Source organism: Calypte anna, chromosome 10 (genome assembly GCF_003957555.1).
Source record: "Calypte anna isolate BGI_N300 chromosome 10, bCalAnn1_v1.p, whole genome shotgun sequence".
Taxonomy (NCBI): domain Eukaryota; kingdom Metazoa; phylum Chordata; class Aves; order Apodiformes; family Trochilidae; genus Calypte; species Calypte anna.
Window position 1 is genome coordinate 6,678,891 of NC_044256.1, and position 27,235 is coordinate 6,706,125.

General features: G+C 38.0%; 1 protein-coding gene across 8 annotated transcripts in view; it reads right to left on the reverse strand.

Moving 5' to 3' along the window:
- OTUD7A (OTU deubiquitinase 7A) overlaps positions 1-27,235 on the reverse strand; it is a 140,231-nt gene that overhangs the window by 85,294 nt on the left and 27,702 nt on the right. For 7 of the 8 annotated variants that reach the window (XM_030456743.1, XM_030456742.1, XM_030456740.1 and 4 more), the window contains exon 1: positions 18,358-18,553. The exons of the other annotated variant lie outside the window; for it this stretch is intronic. The gene's annotated coding sequence lies outside the window, so the exon portion shown is untranslated. Of the gene's footprint in view, positions 1-18,357; positions 18,554-27,235 lie in introns of those variants that run through there. 8 annotated transcript variants of the gene reach the window in all.

Below are 27,235 nucleotides of genomic sequence, written 5' to 3' on the forward strand. Positions count from 1 at the left end.
CCTTCCAACCCCTACCATCCTATGATTTTATCAGACATTGTTCAGGCTTTTACCTCAGATTCCCTTTGGTAACATCCAGCTTGATACACACCTAATAAATTGTCCCATCTAAAGAGATTTCTCAGTTATTTTTTACAGCTTAGTTGATTTTATAAGACTTTAATAGCATTTATGCAATGTCCCCTCAGCCCCACTAGCAGCACTTTGACCAGTTTCCTCCCACAACTGGGAAATGCTCATTTCACAAGAAATCTGTCAGTCATGAATCTGTCATGAATCATTCAAAAATCATTGAATCATTAAAAAACAAGTTCCAGAAAAGAACATTTTACTTGGAAGGGTAACTTTTTTAATTAATCAAAGGAAATAAATTGATTCTGCTTCTCTTCAAAGCAAACTAAAAGGAAGAATTCCAATGGATTTTATTTATACTCAAAATGTCCCATTCATGTTTTCCCTTCCTCCCATGAGCTTTATGTATTAATCTGTTGTATGACTGAAAATTTTGGCACAGCTAAAGACCCACAGTAAACTTCACCTACAGGCAGGCAGTCAGTGTCAATTTCTGCTTACAAGAGGAATGTCTGCCTTCCGTAACAGATTCAGATTTGGTTTTTAGTAATGGGAACTGCAACATACATACTTTCTGAGGCAAACTGAGTGAAAAGAACGAATCAAGTAATTCAAGAACATCTCAAGACAGAGAATTGCTACTGATTTCAGTGGAAGGGAAAGGGTCAGAGAGATGACACTAATATAAGTATATGAAACTTTAGAGTTCCAGTCCAAATTTTACAAACCCAAAGCTCTAAATAAGAGTTGAAAATTAAAATGGCATAAAGAGTTAACCATTTGTGTATTGCAGTTAATTTAAGAGACAGTTTAGTTACTCAGTTGTGTGAAAAAACAAAATCACTATATGTTTACATCTCGAACTGACACTCTAAATTTAAGGGCTCAGTTTTAATATATCAATTTTCTGGACTTCATGCATCAATTTTCCCCCAAGTTAAAAAATCTGCCTCAGGTCTCCTTGTTCAGAGTATTCTCAGTTCCCATCAGAAATAACACGACATGCTTATTCAGGCTAGTCAAGTTAGGTTCTTCTCTTACCATGGACACTTATACAGCTGATTAACACATGTATTAAGCAACTGTTCTCTTCCAGCTTTTGTAAGATTATCAGTAGTCATAGAATCATGGAATAAAATCACAGAATGGTTTGAGTTGGAAGGGACCTTAAAGATCATTCAGTTCCAACCCCCTTGCATGGGCAGGGACACCTCCACCAGACCAGGTTGCTCCAAGCCCCATCCTACCTGCCTGGAACATTTCCAAAGAGAGGGCAGTCTCAATTTCCCTGGGTAACCTGCGCCAGTTTCTCACTGATTATCACACTGATTATACACTCCCCAACTCTCTGTTTAAGTGATCCATCAAGGGAAATACAACTCAGAATGTGAGTGTTAAGACACCAAATATTCAGTGAGCTACTTGATTGGAAATTGTAGAACTGCTGCTGGAAGCTGCACAGAGAGGTTAATGGGAAGCCATCATTTACCAAACATCGATTTCCAAAGGAGTGAAAGAATTATTTTTTCCTTTTTTTACTATCCTCTCTTCTCAGCCTTCAGAGAAATTTTTAACAGAACCATAAAATAGAAAGCATTTTCTTGCCTTTCCTGAGCTAGTAAGAAACAGCCTGAGACAGATTAGAAAGATGACATCCATGATTACGTGAGAAATCTACTGGGGACTCCTCTTCTATCCTTCTTTTGCTACACAAGTCAAAACACAACCCACTGCCTCCCTGTGCATTTCACCCCCTTTTAGAAGATGTGGAGCTACTACATAACCTGTCTACAGCACCTGATTCTTTAACTCAAGCTGAGCAGGCATGCTGTTAGCATTCCACATCTGCACTTCAGCACCTGATCTAACAGTCCAGACTGTGATTATCAGAGTATCATTTTACAAATATTCTTTAAGAGGCAAGAAAATACTTTATTAATTAAAGGTCTTAGACAATATGCCATAAACCATGTCACCACTTAGCAGAAACCTAACTCCCCTTCCAGTGCTAGGTTTGCTCCAAGAAACACCCTGCTGCTTCCCATGACGTTCACTGCCTTGCAGAATCAGAGGTTATCTGTGACAGATCACTCACAGCTTCCAACTGTGAGGTTATTTTCATCACAGGTCATATATATATATTAACATGATAATGAGTTGGGTTTTTTTTTAAATCAATTAAATTGTCAATGCTTGCTACCAATGATCTTTACATCAAGCAGTGTATTTTCCTACATAAAAGAATGCAAAATCCACCTTAGCAAGCATAGAGGTTCTGTAAGTTGAACAGCTTTCCTGCTTCTCAAGATATTTCTTTCCTCATAGTAAAAAAAACCCTCAAGGGGAAAAGAGCAACTTGAATGCACTGTGCTTTTATTAGGCAAAGGCCCTTCCTCATCACCTCACAAAAAAGCAATTAGTTTTACAGGGGATACAGTTAGATCTAGGTTGGTTTCTTTGTCTTTCCAAGATGACAGAAAGAAACTTGTACCAAAAATGTAAAATATGGGATTTTGTTTTCATCAACCATTTTGTTTAATGCACTATATTCTGCAAAGCGTTCAACTCACCATTAGTAAGTAGCTATTGTAAACACATTCTCTCATTTTAACAGAAGTAGCCCAGACAAGTCCCTACTAGTTCCCTCAGTTTCCAGATCTGAGCAACAAATAAATATTTTGGTACAGATGTAACTTTCAACAGATGCTACCTCTTTATTTCTAAGATTATATAGGAACCTTAAGCAAAAAGTCATCGACACCAAAACACTTCAAAAAATCCACACATTTCAATACTTTACCACAACCAATATTAATTATGTACAATAGCTGCTAAAACTGCATTTTAATGACACTAATGAGACTATTTGAAACAATAAATTGCCCATATGTTGCTTGGCTGTCTGGTAAACCACAATGAAAATAATTTACCTGAAAAACAGCTTAAGATTTCGGAAAGAAACTAGCAGATTATTATGGCACTGATACCAGAACACTGCATTGGTTCCACAAGTACATTACCCCTCCGATGTGCCTTGTGATTTCCTTCCACATGGAACAGCACTTTTAATCAGCACTGTGGTAAGCATACATTTTGTGACTATTCCCTTGGTTTCAGTCAGCAGTACAGTTCTTGGAGCTGGCTGCAACATTCTTGATAAAAATTGATACTCAGCAACAGAAAGGATGCTAAACCAAGAGATAAAAATATCAGACTCTGTATTTTTTTCTCCCTGGAAACCTGGAGGTCCAAATAAATGAACGAGTCATCAAGAAGCTGTAGAAACAGTGCAAGGAAAAAGCAAGAGATCTATACCTCAAAAGGCTTATGGCATGAGAAAATGATGTTTCCTCACCCCTGAAGCTGTTCTTCATACTCCAAATGTTTTCTTCTCTACATATCCCAAAATACAAAATTAATAACCAGAGAAAGTACAGCACTGCTTCTACAATGCAATCTAAGTAAGTTCATTAACATTTATTTCAAATATACAAGCATTTTAATCACAGGAAAAAGTTTTGGAATGCTAAGTGAAATGCAGAAGCAATGCTTTTGGATTCTGAATTGACCAGAATGCTTATGTTTCTGAAGCCTGTTATCTCCAAGATACCACAGAACAGCCAGCTGGACTGCTGACTCTGAGAAGTGAGAGGAAACAACCCTTCCCCAGTCCAGCAAAGGGACATCTGACAACCACGGAGGAAGCACCAAAGAAAAAGTCATAAACAAAAAGCTGGATGAAAAGTTAAAAAGCAAATAGCAAAATTCATAACAAAACTCAAGACATGTTTTTGGTACTAATAGGGCACCTTTCTTTTTTAAAAATTATACCTGTATGTTTCTACACATCTAGTAAATAGGGGAATCTTCTGCATAACTAAAGAACTGTTCAGCTACCTGAAATCTGTCACATTAAGTATTGCAGTATGAGAAAGTTCTCACATTATTTAAGTCCTCAGAATAGAATAAAGCCAGAAATTGTCACATGAGATGTAAACTGACAGTCATATGCTGTCTCTTGTTTCAGTGCCAGCCCATATTTGGATTCCTTCCCTACCGAGTAATCTTAGAAACCCAGTTCCTGTAAGAAAAATACAAAAGCTAGATCTTCATGTCAATGATGAGACTATAACAAAGTGAAACCAAGCTGGCACCATAGTTTTCAGTGTAAGTAAATGAATTACTGTCATAGTGAAAAGAATAGCTTCAATTCTAAATGCTACCAGGCAACAGATAACTGGACATATGTGTGAAAATGTGGCTGAATGTCTGAAAGTGAATTTTGCCCTCTGAAGAAGACTGCAGGCTCACTGCAGGCTCCACAGGATGCTTCCAGCATTTGATAACACCTGGATTACACAGAAGTGCCACATTCTGAATCCTCCCATTAACACAGAGGTTGAATGTGCAATCAAAAGGCTGCTCATATAATGTTTTTCTGCACGCTATTTGAAGTGGGGAAAAAGAGGAGTCTGGGTGCCAAAAATAAGGGTTTCCAAAATGAAGTAGTACTCTCTGAATGAAGAAGGGGCCAGGAAAGATCATGACTGGAAAAGAGACTCTGGAAGCAAGGGAAAACCCTAAAGATCAGAGATGCATGGAGGGAATGAATGCCAGAGGCCACCCAGAGACCCTGGCCAGTGATGTCCAAGATTGGTACAAGGAGATACACAGCATGACCAACAAAACTTTCTACCCAACATTCCCAAAGCAGAAGTGATCTCTCTGTCAGGAAGGGAAGTCAGGATTAAGCAAATGCAGTGCTGGCAGAACAGCTGAGTGAATATGAAAAACGAAATTGTCATAAAAGCTTGAATCTTGTTGGTTCTTAAATAAACCCCAGCATGCAGCTCCACTATACACTTGTTTTACTCCTTTCACATTTGACAAGCGTACTACTTAAGTAGTCTCCTGTTAGTTCTCAGCATGCTAGGCTTATCTTCTGAAGAGTCCTAACTACTTACAAAAATGTAACCACATTTTAGTCACCATTCACAAAACAAAAATGGAAGAAGAAATCAAACTCTTCCAGAAAACACTTACACAACTCAACTTTTTAACTGCTGGTCTCAAACTGAAGATTTGCATTGCAGTCACAAAAGCATTTTGTTAGAAAATGGGAAATAAACTCTTCCAAAAGAAAAATTTCATACTGCTCATTGCTGCTGCCCCATGGAAAAATGCAGCCTACGAATCACTAAACTAAAATTGAATTTCACAATTAATAATTTAAAACTTATGAATCCACAGAAGAGTATAAAAAAATTATACTTTTCACAATTTCTATTTCACGTATCATGATATGAAGCAGGCAGAAGTATAACAGCTTGGGCAAAAAAAAGAGCATTTTAGTCTCTTGCGAGTACATTTTATGACTTAATTGGTGAAAAGCCTTGCTAAAAAGGTTATAAATCCCATATTAATTTCATTAGGAAAGCTCCCATGGCATATTAACTTAGTTTCTGGTGCTGTTATTGCCTCTTTTCAGATACATAAAATCTTATGAGGTGATTTCCTTAACAGCAATGACCTGAGAAAGGCAACTATTTTAAACAGATTGGTGTCAATTCAGCTTGGAAACATGCCTGTTTATTAATACGCTATCACTCTCTTCCAATTAACAACAGATTGACACACAAGAGCTAGCAGGTTTTGCTATTGAAATTATGCTATCCTCAAGGCTTCTCTATTTACAAGGACTGCATGAACAGCTCTCAAAAGATTTATGACCTACTCCTTTCTTTAAGGCAGACACTCATCTTCAGCGATTGCCTATGAGCTCTGAAGCTGAGCATGAAATGTCTAAATGCTTTGGCACACAATGCTAAGAAACAACTTTTATCCCAAATCTCTTGCTACACTGGATGCTGTAGGCAATTTTGCATGTAAAAACCACTTACAAGAGCCAGTCTATACAACAGCAATAGCAGCTTCTCCTACCTAGCCTTGATTCTGTAATCTGATTTATCTCTGCAGACCTCTGAAGCTACCAATGGTCTCCTCCACCTGTGAGTCCAGAGGGAGCTGGCAGAGTAGCTTGCCAAACCACTCTCCATCATTTCTCAATAATCCAGGATAACAGGGGAGGTCCTCAGCAACTGGAGGCTCACCAAGGTGGCACCCATCTAAAAGAAGGCCTGGAAGGAGGATCCGGGTAACTACAGGCTCACATTTGACTCAGAAATATAAATGAGTCCTATCCTAGGTATCTCTTCATCGAAACACTAAATTCTCACAGCAGCCAACAACAGACAAAGTTTTTGAAGGATTTACCCATTAGTAAATAGAAAGTAAATTCTGGACTAAAGGACATAACTTTAAAGACCTAACCCCCTGTCCACTAAAGCAAATTTTATTATTTTCAGTATATCTGCCCATTCCTTAGGCAGTGTCACTTGAATTTAATCTTGAGAGGTACTAAAAATAAATCTTTCTGAAAATTTATTTCATGACTGCTCATTATTCACAAGCCAGTGTAACCCCAATGACTGGCAAGCAGGGGATACACAAGACAAAACATATTTAGAGCAGTCCTGCAATATTTAGATCCACAGCAGTAGGAATGAAGTGTAACTGGTGCTTCTGTTATTTTTAGAAAAATCATCTGAAATCAAATTACTTTAATTACTTTAACCTAGAATCAAAATTGGAAATAAACCTAGTAAAAAATATATTAATAAACTTAAACACTTTTCAACAAAAAAAGCATGCGGTATTTCTGAGTACACTGGATTCTTAGATAAGCATGGACAGAAACACTGTGTGAATGGTCGCTTCCTTTCAACAGCCTTCTGGATGAAATTAAGAGCAGGGATGCCACGGTATCACACATGATACAAGGAACCTGACTAGAGTGCTCACTTGGATTATTCTTATCAAAGTGTAATACTTATTGAATTAATCTCCTATCTTGCTTTAACATATAAATAAAGTAGGTGCTCTCAAGCACCTAATCAGTAATTAACTAATGCCAACTTTAGGACATCTTAGAATTTATGCAGAACCCCAACTCCAAAGCTAGTAGAGAAATAAAGATCCATAGCCAGGGAATAAAACCAAAACCAAAACCAAAAACCGTGTGAGTTCAGTTAAAAACAAAACAAAAAGCTTGCCAAAAGCTTGCCATCTGAGCTGACATGGAATACTAACTTCTAAGTTACGGATTGTCTTCAAAAAAATCCATATTATATATTTATGGACAGCAATGCTTGAATGGTCTAAAATCAACAAGTACTTTATCACACATTCTAATCCTATTGATATATAGCAGCAGAAGGAATGCCTAGCAGAGACATGGCAGTATGAAATGTATTTGCCATAGCTTAAGAAAAACTACATAATTGCAGGTTCAGATTTAGACAGACGTGTCTAAGGGCTAGAAAACTTTGTTTTTATAAACTATAGAAGAACAGAGAGAATAAAAGGTTTGGGGCTGATACACAGCTCCATTTTTTCAGGTACAGAATCAGTGTTTCAGTTGGGGTTTTACAGCTTGACAATGAAGTTAAAGCTGTATCTGGCAGGTTAACCATCAAGACAATAATACATCATATGCCCTAGAAGCCTAAATTCCATTTTAAGAAGTTATGTGAATTCTTATGGACCTGTAGCCAGCTTCTCAAATGACTCAAGGAGCTTAAGAAACTTTCAAAACAATTCCCTCTGCATAGGCCATATAATAAATTAACTCATTTTCATCTGTCTCTCAAAAAAAAGTACAATTATCTCAACTATTAACAGAAAAAAACTAAATATTCTGTTAAAAGCACTAATGGAAGATCCACCAAGCCACTGAACCACAGTCTGCTTCCTGTTACATTTGGTAAATTTTATTAAATCAATCCTGTCACATTTACATCATTAGGAAGATGTATTCTGAAAGAATACATTACTACTATTAATGTCTTTAAAGGAAATGTGCTAATTCTTGTGTCTTATAAAATTCTTGTAATACTATTCTTGTAATACTATGCTTGTAATGCTATTTAAGTAGTAATACTATTAAATAAATACAATTTCTGTAATACTATTCCTTTTCTGTAAAGTAACTTTTTCTGTAAACACAAGAACTTTGTTATTGGCCTTGCATTACATGCTGCCATCCAATTTAAAAGTGCAAGGCTTCACAAAAGCAAGCGCTTTTAGACCAGCAGATACACATCACTACATTCCAGCCAAACAGAGGAAAGAGGCAGAAGCAACACAGAAGGAACACTGCATATTATTAGCAGCTCTCTCCATCCAGGTATTTTATTAAATGGGTTTTAATAAGTCAATAAGCCTTCATCTTACCCAGCCACTCAGGAATTTATAAAAATAATTTTAAAACCACTTTTCTGGCAAACTAGTGTAGGATTAGCCACTTCCATACTTAGAAATAATTGTACAGTTGGATTCTACAGTGTTTTTAATAAATATTTCTGTTATTTGACAATAACATTCTTCTAGAACACATACAAGCAAATCTTCAGCTACATTTTCATCAACCCTTTCCTTTTCTTTCAGAAACACCCATAACCCCTCAGACTTAAATACATATATAGTTCTATCTATACAGCAACTGCATTTCATTTGCTTTGTAACCTCAGCTGAATGATAAAATAAAGGTCACATTTTGCACAGACATCTGTACAGAAAGTTAAGTTCTGCTCTGGCATTTTTACCTTCATAAAACTAACAAACCTCGTTCTCACTGTTGTACTTCAAGAAAAAAAAGGAAGTGGATTATGTGCAGTGCTCATTACCTCAAATTACACAATTACAATTAACACTACATGAAATTTCTCATGGTATAATGACAAAAACAAGAAAACCTCAAGCTACCATAATTAGAGTTTCACTTATTAGAAATTTTTTCATCTAGATATCAGGGCTTTACTGAATAGCATTGTATCAGTTACAATCATTTATAAAAATTACATCTTCTTAAGACCATGGAATATACTATACAAGACTGCTCTTTTTTTTTCTCTCTCTCTAAACATACTATATTTTCCACAGCCAAGAACGATATGGTTCACAGATAAAAACACTGCCAAGCAATCACACCTATATAGCAAACTATTTTACAGAGCTACACTTTGCCCCACTTCAGAAGTGAATGCACTGACACAGCATCATTCCCACATCATTCCCATTTTTCCACAGATATCGTCATAGGAAGTGTTCTAAAACATTTAAGACTTAATCTGAAGCTTTGCCAAAAGCAAAAGACTTTGTTTTCCTGGTGTTTACAGAGTAATAGTAGCAAGCTAAAGCCACTGGTTGGCCATTCACTATTTTAGCATTTCAGCTTAAAAGGTATTTCACTACCACAACTATTCCCTCTGAGGTAATTTTCTGCCAAAAAAGAATGAGAATTCCATTACTGAAAGGCTATTTTCTGGCATTGTTTTACTAGAAAAGAAGGTCCATTTCAGTGGTTTGGGGGAGGTAGATTATTTGCTTTGTACTTTTAAAAGTCTAGAACTCCTTTTCTCTAGTTCCCAAGAACAATTGTCAGCACGACCCTCAAGCACTTTGTTACAGACAGAACAATTTGCTGCTCCATTGATAAGTCTCAGATTTGTTGAAGAAAACTATTTCACAGAAAACATATCTTTATATATGCTACTATAACTTCTATAAGATAATAATTGAGGTAAAACCAGACATGGGGTTATTTCTACCCACAATGGCCTACAGCACGCAGAGGTCAATTGTGTGCTCTACCAACCTTTTCCTTAAAAAAAAAACCAAAGCATCTTTTTTATGGACAAACTTTTTTATGAAATCCAATGAAGAATATTTCGTGTTTTTCTTCAACAACTGTAAATATACATTTAATTACATCATATTGGCTTCAGAGATATCTTCTCTCATGAGTCCATATCCCCCTATTTATGTGGGATAGGAAAATATTTTACATTAAATGATAGGCATATGGAATGAAAGCTGACAACTGAATAGCTCCTGAAGGAACCATTTCTCCCATAATCATGTAAAGCATATTTTAGGAGACAGAATTGAAAGAAGGAAAATTATAATGTGTCTGCTACTCAAACTCTACATCAAAGAAAGCCAAGAGATAATCAGCTAGATGTGACCATCTTATCAAGTCCAGATACTTACAACTGAGCTGTGCAGGCATTAATATTCAGCTCCTGTGGTGACAAAAGGCAATAATTTATATTTCCATGTTAATTGAGGTCTACACTTCACCAGTGCAGTATTTTGTGCTTGTAAGAGCTTATGTCAAGCACCTGATCTACATTAGCACTCAGGGAGAGCAGCCAAACTAGCAATACCTCAACTAGATGCACAACCATCAGGTTTTCCAGCATGACTACATATTGCTTATCTGCTGACGTGACCACACCACCTTTTTGCAGTCAGCATGCTACCAGGCCTGCAGATCAGCAATACATCATCTCAGTAAGGCACACGTGCCAGTAAATCAGCACCTCCAGGCCTGCTTTAAGAGATTCTCCCATGTGTAATAAGTAATGAATAGTTTGTAGCACGTGTTTATAATCACAAAGACGGTTCAGATTCCCTTGCAAAGTTGTTGTTAACTCTCCCAATCACAAGTTCTGAGATTCAATTTCCAGCTACTGGCCTATGTTTGACCCATCCTTTGTCAACCACAGGAATTCTTCCTTTGAGAGGTAAAGGAACTGAGAAAAGTATTTCAGAGGGATTAAGTGAAAGAAAACCAGCATCTCCTGGTACAGTGTAGCCCAGAGAGAGACAATGCACCAATTGTCACAAACACCACAGCCAGATGTTATGGTGCCACTCTTCAGTCTGCACATGCTCTTGTCTATCATTGTCAGAAGAAACTTCCAACAAAGCAGGTCGGTAAAAACATGAACTCTGTTGTTGCCCAAGAGATATTACAGACTTGAACCTGGGTTTTCTTCAAGACAACCTTCACTACTGAAGAAGGGGAAAAAACTCTAACGTGCACAGAACATGTTTTTGTCACAGCCTTTAGTTTCCTCCTGTTCTTGCCAAGAAGCAGCATAATTACTATTACTAATACTGACTAAATTCTGCTCTGAGCATTTACAGTCTGCCTATACACTAATGAATATCTACCTTTGTACTTCCTGCTCAAAACTGTTAAACAGTCTTCATCTATTAAGCATCCTTAGTTTGGAATGTTAGAGTGAAGCAAGACAGATACAAGTATGATCATAGTCAGAGGAGAATATGGGAGAAAAAGAAAATCTGTAAAGCACATCTAGGTGCTTCCCAGAAGAGGACTTTTTTCATATGAGCACAAACAACTATTCCTAGCTGATTTGAAACTATGCCTCCCAGTATTTATTAACAAACAGAAGACAGGAACAGTACCATAACACAAATATACAAGAAAACATCAATTATAAACAGATGCATGCCAGTTCTGTATACCTGAGGTCCTACAATATTGATTTTATTTAAAGAAGCTTGAAAGAAGCTATTGCTAGGAAACACATCTTCTACAGGACCTGTCATTCCAAGTGTTCCTCATCTACCAAAAGTCATCCCCAACTACACAACTCAAAAATTCATTCCTTCACACAGGTCTTTCAACATAGAAGAGACGTTGTATAAAGCCCAATATCTGATTTCCCCCTGGGATATCAAAACTGTACACGATAAGCTGTGAGAATAACTCATAGGACCTCAAATCCTTGTGGCAAACTGTCACTCAGAGCTGGAACTTATCCTAAATGACTTGGCATTGACATGCCCACCATGGCTTTGTTTCAAGTCTCACTTTTATGATTATTGAAAAACCAAACACAAAACACTGAGAAAAACTGAAACTGAGATGAGGCATCTCAGCACTTGCCATTTTTGTATTAAATTCCAAATTTTCAAATTAACCTCAATCTCAGACATTAATCCTCAGCTTGTAAATGCTTGGGAGCTCCAGCACTCACAGCTAAGGAAAAGGTTCCTGCTTTCCAGTGGCAATTTCTTAATAGCAAACAGCACAACTTATCAAACTGCATTCACTATATCAACCTGACTTGATTTAAGGTTATGGTCTTGGCCTTCACTGGGAGGCTACTGTATTACATGATACTCCTGTTTATCTGTTCTGAAAGGAAGTTTCTCCCCAGCACTTACTTCAAGTGTACTTCTAAAACTGATGAACACATGATCCTTCCTGAAGCTTTCCCAAATGTAAACTTCTAACTAGATTGTATATTGCCTTTTTTTTCTGTTAAAACTAAATAAATCTGCCTTTTTTTTAAATTCACCGGTGCTCTTCATGAGACAAAGATGGAAAGAGTTATTTAGAGACACGGGTAGCAACTCATTGCTTCACACTTAATTATAGTTTGCTAAATCAATGCTTTCTTTACACTAATATAATCTAATAATAATAATCTTTTCCCATTACCACAATGTTATTTAATACACTTGTATGTCCTCCTTTTCTCTGGAATTGAGGATGTAACAGCTCCAAGATTAAATTAGAAGCTACTGGGATATTAAATATCCTCAGGAGACACGGGAAGGTTTGTGGTAAGGGATAGTACATCTGAGTCTAAGTGTTCCTGACATATCCATGTGCAACGGTTTGGTCTGGGTTCTGTTCTCAGGTAAAGATGTAATTCTGATTAGAGCGAGTGAGCTGTCATAGCTGTAGCAGTCTAGAGATTGATAGCCTGTGTTTATTCCTGCTGTTTGCTGCTTACTGCATACTGAATCTAATAAACTCAAGCTTAACACCATGAAGAATCTGTCCCCTACACTGGTCTTGGTGGTAACAAGGAAAACCATTTAACATAGGATAAAAGCTCCTTAGCAGTATATTTGAAGGAAATATAAGTGTTTGCACAGAAATTTAATGAGTACATACCTAGACAGATATACCTGGGATCACACCCACCATGTCCTTGCTTAGAAGTTCCCAATAGGGAACAAGTACCTGACAGAGCCACTTACCAGTAATAGAGAAATCACTCATTCCAACCCAGAGACAGAACAATCCAAGTCTGGGACAGTTTCACACTTTGTTTCTTGTTGCAATATATCTCAAAAGAGAAGGAAAAAGCTAATCAAGTAAAAATATTACTGAATATATAGTTGGCATTCTTGTATTCACATTTTGAGTACTTTGAGACAGACAAAATCCTTTACAAAGTCACACTTTCAAATTCAAGTTCTGTCATGTGCTTTGAGTGTCTGTGTAGACACTGCCTATGGGACAGTCAGCCCTTCTTTGCTGGAAGAGCATTGTTGAAGAAAATTATACTTAATGCACTATTTAGAAAGCAATTACAGTGGAGAGAGTAAAGTGACTTAACAAAGATCAGTGCTGTAAGAAAGGCCTCTCCTTGAATGCCTTTGTTCTTAAGATGAGAAGTAGTTTGCAGAACGACTGAATTGTCAGTCACTGATGCATTTAATGTTTTAACAGTACCAATACCATAACCTTATCTTTGTCTGATTTGTAACACAGAGCTAAAGAATTTGTTTTATAATTTTTTCAGTCAGGAATATAACATCAGCCAAGTGTCATTTCTGCTAAGTCACTAAAACATAAAAAATAGAAAAATTATGAATAAGTTTTTCATTCAGATTTCCTAACAAGCCATGATTTTTTTACCAGTTTCTATGGTACTATCACCATGGCAGCTACCCATTTTAATCACAGGCATTTGTACACATCTCTGATAACATCACAGCAACAGCTTAGAAATATTATTACATCTCCTGGACATTTGCAGCATTAACAACTTCATAAATTTCCAAATGACAGAGGTTACTTATAGCATCAGCAGGATTAGGGAAGTGCTATTAATTAAGCATCTCTAAGTGTTCCTTATACTAATTGTGAAAGCAATAGTGGAAATATAACCATTGTGACAAAAACAAGAATAAAAATTCTTTCACAGCTTGCTTGATTTCTACATGGTTTTTTCCACTTCTTTGACTAACTAGTCAATGTATATGATTACTCAGCAGATCCTAAGACAACATGCAAGAGAAAAAAAACTGACCAAAAAGCACTGAGTAACTGTGAAACACTGGCAGATAAAAATGGCTACTGTACCCTTGCATTATAAAAACCCATGCTTTGTTCTCTGTACAGGTTAAATGGTACTGAAACATCACATGAGATTGAAATCATGATCAGAGAGCATAACTCTGTGCCATGACTGATGAAAGTACCAAAATACATTGCAAAACATACTGATTTTACTAAGTGTATCATGTCATATTTGCAGATATGCTCATTTTGAAGAAACCTGGAAGCATTCAAAAATCCTTTCAGCAACAGCAATCCTCCATTTCTTCTAGAAATTACATAAGAAATTACATTTTCAACTATCTTAGAGCAAATTCATACTCTTGTCCCAGGATTTCTATTTTATTTTTTCAATTTAAATGGTATTTCAAAAAGCTGACTCTAAAATATTAATTTATAAATCCTTTTAATAAAAACTAAATAGCAAGTTCAACAATTTCTCCATTTCAAGCCTCAAGTTCTGCAACCTGTACATCCAAGAGATTTTAAGTAAGACATACAGATAATGTCAATAATATTCTACAGTAAAACACTACAGCAAAGCACTATGACTATAAATCACTAGTACAATTGTATCCTAAAATAGACAGCATTGACCTCAAATAGAGGAAGAACAAAAATCTCAAGTAAACCAAGAATGACACTTGAAATAAGTGACATTTAGCTTTATCTCTTCAAACTACTTAAAAATGAAAAAACTCAAAACAGAGCAGTTGTGGTAGGAGAACAGTATAAAAACAGAACTGTAAATCAAGTCTTCCATATCTCCAGTATCTCAATGCTTGCTAGATTTATAGTTTTACTCCCTTGGGTCAGTAGTTGGGGAAGGACAGCCAAATAAAGCAACTAGAAAATATCTGATAGTGAAATAGCTGTATGCAATGCATACACCAAATAATCTGCCTTTGAAATAAAAGCAATTAGTTAGTATCAAGGATCTGATGACAGCTCTGCCACCTCATCTGAGGAAACTTGACTTCCTCAGTTTTGTGTCATGCTTCATCTTAGGAAACCAAAAATAAAGCAATAGGGAAAGATGCAGTGTAACACCTATGCAACATTCCTATGGCACTTGAACTGGTAAACTTCTACTCTTGCATAAGACTATGCTGAAGAATGTTCAGACCATCTAAGCAGCCTGGGTGATGTCCCAGTGTTTAGAGCAACACTGATTAATTTATTCAGAAGGTCCACGTACCATTTAGCTCTGTGCTTTGGTCCAAGTATCTATGAATGTATTTGCGTGGCTATGCAGTTCACATCAATTATAAATTAACTGGTAGACTACAAAATCTTCAACAACAACAACAAAAAATTCTTTCTCTGCTTCTTTCAGTCCTCAATTTAATAACAGTTGCATTTGGTATTTTAGGGGCTTGCCATTTTCTTAATTAAAAGTTCGTTTAATTTTTGTGTAATATGAGCCCCAAGGTATTTTATAAAATACAAGTTGAAAGAAGATTCAGATTTTAATATACTCTGCAGTCCCCAAAACATCATAAACAGATGGAGATGTAATTAAACACCAAGATCTGACATCTAGGTTTTCTGGGGACAAATATTCTACTAGTTCCCTTAGTCCTCTCCACCTTTCAACTCCAACTTTCTCTCCAATACATTACTCCATGGGAATACCTTGACAGTATTTTTCTTCTCCCATTGAGGCTATAGAGGTTACTATGTCTAATGGCAATAACAAACTAAATAACAATACCTGACAACAATATTATATACACATTTATATGTCTAAAAAGTAAATTTTAAAACTTTTAAAATACCATTCTTCCCCAAACACAGACATGATACCAATAAGCTCTTAAAAGACTCTGAATGATGTGAGGATACCATAGTGATTAGGTTTAAAACATACATCTTAAAATTAAAATTAGATGTTCTACACAGAAGTTGCACTAATTAAAATGGATTCCCTAAATTTTTATTAAGTAACATTAAAGACAACTATGGCAATGGTTGCCTCTGTATGATCTGAGTCAAGGTTCATATGCTTGCATGTGTACAGCTCTACACAACTCCTCACCTGGCATCCTGCTCACTGAAAGTCTATTCAGCCCCTGGCTTTTTTGCTGAATCTGCCAACTTGACTATAAGGGAGATGTGCCAGAGTCAAAGAAAGATGCAGAAGTAGGCTTACTATAAAAAGGACTCAGTACTATCGCACCTGCTCATTCCACACTTACTTGGCATCTGTAACATCCAGCCATCATCATCTATATTTGAATTTGTATAGGTAAACCAAGAGCAAATTCTTCTAGACCCTATTTGCTAAAAGCCAACTTTTTCAACAATAGATACATTATAATAAATCAGTTATTTTTGCACTACATATATAACAAATTATTGGTCTATTATACCTGATCCCTACCCATCCACATGCTCTTAACACTTACTGTATTATAGGTGATTTAAGCTGTACTGAAGATGACTGAGCTTCTTGTAAACTATAAACTATAAACTATAAACAGGTAGTATCACAAAAGAGCAAGATCCACAAAAACACTATTTCTATTCCATGTCACACCATCATTTCTGCTGTGTGGGCATACACAGCTCTCTTTGGTTCAATGCTCCACACCACAATCAATGTTACAGCTTGTGACAGAAGTATACCAGAGGAAGGTAGGCATCCACATTTAGCCACATTCCAGATTCAGATGAGGAAACGCTCCCCCTGCTCTAGCAGCAGGTGCACACCTGGGCAAAATCAGGCCTTCATCCATAGAGATGGGAGACCATTTAGTCCACTCACAGCAACAGAAGAAAATATAACCAGATTCAGTCTCAAAAGCCAACATTCACATATTTTATTAACAGATTATAAATAACAAAGCAACACACTTCCTACCAACAGCATTTTCAATTTCTGAAGCTTAATATATTTTGCTTTAAATCTGTGCCATAGCAACCTTTTTTAAAATCAATGTCATCCTTAAGAACTGAGTTAATAAAAAATGTGGGCCAAACTTATCAGACATCAGTTTCCTTTGGCTACAGAGCTCAGAACACTGATTGTGTGTCATCCTAGATGTGACTGAGTTACATGCTTCATCCAGTAACATATTTTAAACCAGTCCATGGCAAAATACTTTCCTTCATCATCTGTTTCAAGTACTTCTCTGAGATGCTGAAGGTCAAATGAAAAGTGTGCCACATTTCTATCTGTTTACATTAAACTGATATCTGTATGCTATAAACTACAGCACTACTTAGGCCTATGGAGAGAAGCCTGAAGAGTTTTTGTTAAAATGACATCATTGTAGTTGGTGAATTTAAAGGTGCACTATAAGGGAGAGACCTTTCCTTCTTGCAGTATGGAACTATGCATGCTCAAGTAGCCATGAGTGTGTGTGACACTGACCAGTCCTGAGGAACTTAACTGTTGCCAGAACTACAGCAAAAGTAGTCAACAATTTATCCATTTATTTTCTGCACTGGCTCAAAAAGGGCTCTGCATCTTTGTCGGACAGATACCTAGGAAACCTCCAAAAAGCAGCTTAGAACAGACATATTCCTACAGTCTCCTGGGTAAGCGTAGGGGTAGTGAGCTTTTTAAATTTAGATTATGTAAGGTCGTGTGCCTCACTGCATTATGTTTTATATGCACATTATATCACACTGCAATACATTGCATCCTGTGAACTCCAAATAACCATTATTCACACAGATCCTGACAGACTCTCTTTTGTAGCTCTTTCAGAGCCATATGCATATCTAATATTTATTAGAATCAGGTCAAATGCCCAAATGTCCCGACAGGGTCGAGAAACCATAGCGGTAGCTACCACCTGCCCAAATCGGCCTCCTGGCCGACCAGCACCGGACCACCCGGCCAGGGAGCAGGCTCCTTTTATCAGATAAAGCCGCGAATGGAGGAGCGAATCTCAGGGCGAGAGTCTGCAATGCAGAAGCCCTCCCGGAGCTGATCAGTGAACTGGGGGAGACGCGGAGGGGGCAAGGCCAGGAAACCTGCTCACAACCCCACCATAAAAACCCGAGCCACGGGGTGCTTCTAAACGCCCGGCTATGCCCTTACCGGCCACGGCCGACAGCGTTGCCCTCCGCCTGTCCGCAGCTCCGCACAGCGGGAACTTCTGCAGCCGGGGCGGAGCGGGCAGCCCGCAGGCAAGGACACGGCTGCGGACCGGGCCCACCTGTGCCACCTGCAGCCCAACGACACCGGCCCCCCGCCACACTGCCCTGCCCCGCTCCGCTCCTGCCAGGGGGCAGGAGGAGGAGAGAGAAGCGGCTCTTACCTGCTGCCGCTGCTCCTCCCGCAAGCCCTTACTAACCGAGCTCCATCTTCCTCCGGCCGGGGAGGGGGCGGGGGAAAGGAGGGGAGCCAACCCAGCCGCCGCCGCCGCCGTCCCCCCCAGCTGCCGCTTTCCGTCACCGCTGTCCCCCCGCCCGCTCTGCCCGGCGGAGCGGCCGCCTCTCGCCCGCCCTGCAGACGGCACCGGGAGACGGAAAACGAGACCCACCTCCCGCCGCCGCCTCCTTCCCATGAAGTCACCGGCCGCAGGGCCCTCCCCTCGGCCGCCCGCAGCGGCCCGAGAGCCGCGCTCCGCCCCAGGCCCGCCCCCGCGGCAGCGGCCCCGCCGCGCCGAGCAGAGCCGAGCCCACGGGCAGCGCCACGGTCGGGGGTGGCCCCGCAGGGCCGACGCCTTCCTCCCTCGCCTGCCCCTTCGGCAAGCTCGGCCACGATGTCCCCAGACGGAGAAAGCGACGGCGGAAGTGCCGGGGCGGCAGCCCACGGCCCGGGCAGGGGGGTCCGCCCCGGCAACACCAGCGCTCCTGCGCCCCGGGATGGTCCCACCGGAGCGGGAGACAGGCAGTTGATTCCTTTCCTTCCATCCTCGCTCTGGAAACAACCATGCTTGGCACTGCCCTCTGCAAAGAGGCCGTGTTATTCTAAGTTACCGCTTTTCACGTGCCTTCTATTTCGATAGCTCATGTTTGCCCAGGGCATCACAGCAAAGTGTACTTCAGCCGACAGCTGCTTCTCTTGTAACCTGGTTCCAGAGACTTCAGTAGGCACACGGGTGTGCACTGCCTCACTTAAAACTGCCTCCCCCACACCAAAGAGACCTTTCACTTCCACTCTTCCCACAACACTGGAGTTGACAAGGAGCTAGATTAAGGAATCCATCTCTAGAACTGAGCATTGCTTTTCTCCACTTCCTATGACCAAACCAGAAACATGTGAGACCAAGAACTAGGCAGAATACGCAGAGTAGAAGTGGAAAAAAAATAAAATTAAAATTGAAACAAACAAACAAAAAAACCCAGATACAGGAGTTCCTGTTCAAAAGAAGCCTTCTTATCAAAAACCATTGAGAATTCTCATCTGAAATCAGCTACTACAGATGGACACAGTGTCAGATAGGAAACGCTAAATATTTAAGGAAGCACCAGAGGTAAATAAAATGTCATAATAAATTTTGTACCAACACAGCCCACCTGTAGAACTACACCTGCTGACCTGTGAAGACAGTTTTGCAGGCACACATTTTCATATCCTAAGCAAGTGAGGTTTAATGGTTAGGGAACAAAACTAGATCAGTTAGCATTCTAGTTCTCTGCCAGAGCGTTCAGCTTGCAATGATGTTGAAACCCCCAAAAGAATCTCACCTTACCTTTGAAACATGTTTGCAGCTAATGACAACAGAAATTAAAACATTTGAAAAAGTTCCCAAGTGTTCCATAGGAAAGCTTTTGATGCAAAAGCAATGAGCTACTAGCTTGTGGCATTCAGACCATGACAGGCAAAAACCACAGGTTTTGTCCAGGACTGTTTTAAGGCCTGCATAAAATGAACTCTCATTGTTTGCCCCTCCCATCCTCTGTTCTTAGAGAAATACTTCATGCTTTACGAGGGTTGAAGGGCACAAAGTGGTGTCATGGATCTATGGTAAATTTGCTGAAAATACGTTCCACGCTCTCACCTTGCACATACATTAAAAGATAAACACAAATCTACTGTAAGTTAAAGAGGAATTTATAACAAAAAACCCTCTTAGGATAAAACAGGCAGAAATTAAGCAGCAAATGGGGTTTTGCAGTTAAGTAATAAAAGAAGAAAAGCAAGAAGGCAAACTGGGTTCTCCCTTCCCTTTTCCATATATGGAGGAAAGATGCAAGTATAAGGGTCTGTCTCCCATTAAGTATTCATATCAAAGGAAGTTTGTAAACTTACTAAATTCAAAGACAGCAACAAAAAATTTTGTATTCCAAATGGGCATAATAACCTGTGCTCTTCAAGCAAAGAAATTGTAATCCTAATAATACAGATCAGGTTGAAATTCTGTCAAAAGAAAGCATGCTGCAATAGTAATGGAATGAGGATTCCACAGCATGGTTTGAATTACAGTGGTTGAAGCTCTTACAGTTGGGAGGCAGGGAAGAAAACCCAGATCTACAAAATGTATGCTACTAAAATATATGTGAAGCTGATTTGAGTCCACATGACCTTATAAAGAGCACTGAACACTGCAGGTACATACTAAAATTGAAGACTTAGCTAACAGAGAGAGAGATGGACAGTGGAAGAGCACTGTGATTTACTTAATTGTATCTAAGAAAACAAATCGAGTGGGTACCAATTTTTTGTAATCCAAAAATAAATGGTGAGGTACTATTTGCATCATTACCAATTTTCAAGTTTGTAACAAAATACTATGAAAATAGCAACCTTGTGCTGATACAAACATTAGAGGAAATTAAAAATCATTTCTTTCTGTTTTCACTCTCTCATGCTAAGTTTATAGTAATTGTGGATATGAGCCTGATTGTCACTACCATGTTCACAAGGTTTGAGGTATACTTAGGTGACCAGTAAGAGTTTGACTCCAGCATTTGCTTTAACCTGGCTACTGGTAGCCAGAGCCAAACAGCAATATCCATACACTGTTACTTAAATACTGTAACATCTCAAGAGACTTACAGAACATACACAAATGAGCCATCTTGGCATAATATCCACTAAATGACAGAAACTATATATTTCTATTAATGTCAAGGCACTGAAACTCCATTTTATTTCATTGAAACAATATTTGGGTTGCAAGTTTTGGTTTTGTTTTCTGTTTCACTGTCAATGACATTGAGATAAAATCAGTTTACAGTTCAAATATGCCACATTATTTATAATCATTAAAGTGATATGACAAATTATACTTCTAAGAAGCACACATACACTAAAATAACACCAGTGTGGTAACTGAACTGAAGGACAAATAGTTTAAAGGTGCAGCTTCTGTATAATAGTAAATTTTTACTACACAAGTGTGCTTGCTGACAGTAATGACTACAAACCATTTGAGAACACTTTATATATATATTCAAATTCTTAAACTTGGATTTTTTTTATGAAGGATATTTCATTAATTAAGTATTTGACAATTTAAGAACACTATATTTTAATTTTTTTCCAAGACTGCCTTTTTATTTTTATGATAGATATATTATTTTATATATACATATATATACATATAAATGTGTCCTGAACATATGTATATACATGGTAATGGCACTGGGTTTATCACCACTCCAAAAAAACCCCAAAACTTGTTAGCCAAAAAACCCCCACTTTGGAGGACATTAAAATTAAAAATAGGGCTAAAATAATCAGTGTTCAGGTATAAAGAAAGTCCATTTTACTAGTTTAGTTCCAGTTCAAGTTCATTCACTTGTTCATTTAGTTCCAGTTCATTCACTTATTGAAAGCAGAGTTGTTTCATCTTGGCTATGTATTTTTTGCTCTCAAAATGCAGTTTTAAAGAGAGGGAGAAATTTTTATCTCCCCATGTAGGATGACACTGAACAAGCTTCCAGGTTGCTTATTCTCAGCAGGGCTTCTTTACAGTGCAGCCTTTTGCTTTCTTTCACTACTGCAACAGTAGCAGCAACTATATGCATGCAGACTGCATCTCATAGAGCCCTGTAATTCCCATTTCATAAATGTACCAGTTACACAGAGGTTAAATAATTTGAACAAGAGGAACTTCATTACCATCTTGTGTAAAGACATGGAATATCTTAGGCCTACTCATGATTCTTAAGAGTTTTTTTGACAAAATCTTGAAAACATGTAAATATCATCTACTATAAGTATTCCATGACCTCTAAGACATCCTGCTGTTGGTACAACAGGCAAAAAGGTCACTGTCACAGTTAGTGTGATCTGTCTACAGTTTTTAAATAATCTAGTGAGTAAGGTATTAACAACTGCTTCAGTCACTTACTACCTTAAGGTATTATAGACATTAACTGCATAAATCCATTGTGTCTGCTTGCCAAGATCCCCAACCTCTTTCAGGCTTTCTCAGCGGCCTCAAAACCCCACTCATGTCCTTATTTACTCCTCCCATCTCTTGCCTTCCAAGCGTCGGTAGAAAAGAGCTGTTTTCTAAGGAGCAATCAAGACACAAAATTCCTATGATTCAGTGGACAAAATGAGTTTAAATGAAAATGTGATGAATCCTTAACTTTGGATATTGTTTCCTGTGCAACACTTTCTATAGGTACATCTACCTGAATTATTTTGATGTTTTCTTCATCCATCACAATTTTTCCTTCAGCCTGTCCACATTTCTACAGCTCATTGATTGCAGGAAGTTCCTTGGAAGACCACAGACATCCTGAAGCTAAGAAGAATATACATATATATGACAAAACAAATCATGGAACGAGGTATCTAATCAGACTTCATGGGTCTATGAACCCATGATATATCACCTTTATAAAATTACTTTATTTCTATTCCATGTCTTTTTTTCTTTAATATAATGAAGCATCCACTTTAAACTATCACTTCAGAAAACAGAAACTGGAGAAAACCTGTTAAAGACACGCTATGTATCACAACTTAAGCTACAGAAATGCAAGCTGGATTCTTTCTAATAAATGTCATTTAGAACAAAGCACATTAAATTACAACTGATCTTGAATATAAATGGTAAGCACAATTTTCAGTGTTTCTATAACTGCTAATATCAGTCTGCAAGATCATTAGAGACTAGATATAAATGGACAGAGAACACTAAGTTGATCTTGCATACAAATGTAATGAAATATTTATGCTTATAGATCAATAGAAAGTTTTTCAGAAACTTGGTCTAGTAAAGTGAGTGAATACACAGTCAATTATCTCTAACAAGAAAAACTCCTCTATCCATCTTTTAAGGCTGCTACATGAGCAACAACCCTTAATGACACTTTGATGGTAGCTCTGCAGCACCTGGAGGAGTTCCTAATGAAAAACCTCTTTTTATTACTCCATTTGGACAAAGTAATTTAACAGACAATATTCACAGAAAACTTCTTCCTCGAAGGTCTAGGAAAATCTTAACTCTAGGTGTAAATGGAAGCTTAAAATAAACAAGGCCACACAGGCCAGATGAAAAGGTAAAGAGGACATACATGAGTTACAAACACCTCGAGAATTAACTTGCAATGGAAATAAGGGGAAATAACTTCTATTTTTAAGCTGGTTTTGAGTAATTGTAGATACTATACTTTAAAAACTGGGTTTCCTGTGAGCTGCTGATTCCCTTCCTAATGTTTATACAGACAAAATTATCAGCTTTTTCACTGCTGAATCCTCCATTGTTTGGAGCACATACACTTAAATCCATGACATAACAGGGGTGGGGGAAGAAACCAGGCTGGTTACCTCCTCCTTCTGACTTGCGAGACTGGGACCCACAAGATGTTAGCTGTTTCCCAATTAATTTGGTATTTTAAGTTCTTATTATTAAATTACACTGAAAATAGCAACAATACTTGCCAACCATTTGCTTTTATTACTTCTTGACTCTGGAAATATCTGCTTAACAAGAACACACTTCCTTATCAAGTGAGCTGGAAAGTTTACTTCTCCTGTCATTACATCAGATTATTATTTTACAGTTTCAGACAGATTGTTATCAGCCTTCAGAGCCTTTAAAAATAATACAATATGTTTCCTGGCACTCCCGAGCAGACTGAGAAATGCCACCCATGCAATTAGCAACACATTTTTTATACAACAAGCAAGATTTTTTTTTCTACAGATGTTTTGGAGTTAATTCTGCAGTAAAATCTGGCAGAGAACAGAATCGCTAACGCACAGAGGCATGAACCTTCTGCTCTGAAACCTACAGCAGATTTGCAATGCTTACAGGTGAGAAATAGGATCACTTCGAATATCCCTCAAGATACCTGATTTAGGACATTTCAGTGAGTACATGCTTACAGCTGTACATCAGTAACAGAGCACTCTTGGCAGCAACAAGTTAGGCATTACAGAGTATCACAGAGGTATATGCCCTGATGACAAAAAGCATAGACCTACAAGCACCCAGTGTTAGCCACACACTTGCTTCATATATCTCTATTTATAGAACTGTTAGGAGAAGCAAAAGATCCCATTTCTAAATAACCCTCCTGGCATATACAGAGGGTCTGGAATTTGTGACAGACAAAGGTGACAGAAGCTGAAAAGACTGAGAAACACATAAAGAGTTCAAGGTGAGAAGACACTAAGAGATATATAGTTAGTAAAAAAATAGTTGTGGGCTTTCATTATTATCCTCACAGTAGAAATACAAAGGAACATGTCATTGAAATAAACCCCAGTCACTGAAATTACAATACTTCCCCCTCCTTTTCAATGCATTAACTGACACTAGAACTGAAATTCACAACAGATCTGAGATCAAGAGATTGAAACAAAGACTGGACAGCTGGACAGCTCTGGAATTCTCAGAACTGCCTAATGAAATCATGTGCCTAATTCTCAAAATATACACAGAAAATTATTAGGGAGTATTTTCATCTATTTGCTCACAGAAGTTATTTTATTCATCCTTAAAAAACAAAAACCCCAACCAACCGAAAAAACAAAAAACCCCAACACTATGAACTATTAAAAGAGTAGTTATGGTTATTCCTGCCAAGAAAGTTTCCTTCTCTTATCTTGTCAGCACACCTTAAGTTAAATGTCTAATAAAAGGTACTACCTTCTCTATGACACAACTTTGTACAAAGACGTAAGTTTTCATCACTGAGTTGTTTAAAGATCTCAATCAGCCTTCAGTCATGAATGCTCAAAATTCTGATCAATCTTTAGCTATTGAAGATGAACATACTCAGTTCACATATTCAATCGTAGCAAATGAAAAATAAATTTCAGATGTTTTTTTACTTTATTTAATATTATTTTTAAAAAATTTAATAAACTAATTGCAACTGTGCTAAAATTCCTACATCATTATTTAATTAGCAGCAAAGCAATTCCTGAACATGGCTGAAAGACTGACTTACTGGTCCAGAGACTGGTTCAGGAAGTCACAATGAATTAGAAGTGTGAATAGGGAGGCTGGAGACTACTTTTCCCTGTGTGAACATGTAACTCCTACATGAACAGTGTTATCAAACACATTGAGAAGAAATCTGGCCCCATTAAATGAAATATTGTTGAACAATATTAACTGGTTTCCCATGCTAGATGGATGGAATGGAAGTTTTCAACACTGATTCATTGAAGAATGTAAGATCACACCTGCTATTAAATTAATGGATGGCACAGAAAAGGGCTGAAAGTCTGCCTGTGGAAACAAAGGGCTACAAAGATCAATGCCATATCCCATGGATCCTCTCCTTCAGAGTCTGGACAAACTACAGGTCTGGGAATGAGGCTACGTGGCCCTCATCCAGGTTTCTGCCATGGATGCATGCACTATTAACCACACACACAAATCTCTTTAGGGAACATTACTGCCACCTAACACAGGCATCCAAATTTGAAGCCTTCACTCTTCATTCAGAGCCTTCAGAGGGCTCAAAAACCAAACTCTATCACTATACATTAGATATTAAAGAAGAGCAGACTTCTGCTGCAGATGCTTAAGTATAAATGCTTACATTTCCACTAGAAGCAAAATACAGCAAAAATATTTTTGCAAGTCTACAGGAAGAAAAAACATTGAGGAAGTATAAAATAAAAAAACATAGACTATCTCTCATTCAAGTAACAGCACAAGAACACAGCACATGGCACTGCAGATCCTTCTCAGAATGTGCCAGTATTGGCAGACATGTCAAGGCTACCATGAGTCACTCCTCCTGATGAATAAAACTCAAAATGAAGGAAGAACTCCCTGAAAAATTATTACCAGCAAGGGTATCTCACCACCAGATATTTTTAAAATAAGATCATAAGGATGAGAAGTCTGAAGGACTGAATGCCAGAAGACAGACATATGCATTCTGTCTCCCTGGAGCATCTGCCACACATCTCATCACCATCCATGGCACATTTAAGAGACAAAACGTGACCATTTAGAAGCACTGCAGGTACATGGCATGGCAGAAGAAGCCAAGAAGGTACAGTGTGTGTAGTACAACTGGGTCAGTGGAGCATGGAAGAGGATGGTATTTCTAAAATAGTCTTCTAAAGAACAGCAAAGAAAGCCTGTCCTATGCAGGGTTGTTACAGCTCTAGTGACTAAATTTCTAACCTGTATGCATGCAACAGTAATGAAATATCACAGTCCCATGTCACATGAACAGTACTGACTTTTACAGTTACTATTAAAAATAAGAGGATAGGAAAAAAGCCTGTATTTTAAATACATTTTTCCCCATTAAATAATTTTGGTTTCCCTTGTCACAAGGGAGAAAAAGAGCAAAAAAGAACCAAAGAACCTCATTCTGGTCAAGCTCCCTTGTGGGATTTCACCTTTATGACACCTTGTCTTACCTTCCCTCTAGCTAAGACAAGAAAAGTGATACCACCTTTGTTGTAACAGCTTTTTCCCTGTTCAAATGGGCATCTTTAACTTCATTATTTAGTTTTAATAGGTTATCCAGTCTGATAAAATAATGAATCATACAATAAGAACCTAACCAAGTTTATAGCCCTATTATGATAATCAAGGGCTGATTAATATACAATAAATCTATTCTACAATAAATCTGATTCCTGGATACAATGATTTAAGCATTAGAAGAGAGAACTTAAGCCTGGGATTCAAAATCTGGGGATCTTCAAGCAATTTATTCTTCATTATTCAGATTTTACTATAACCTGGTTCACAAGTCAATGAGAGGATTATCAAAGGTTGGCAATTAACCAGACTGAAACAAAGAACA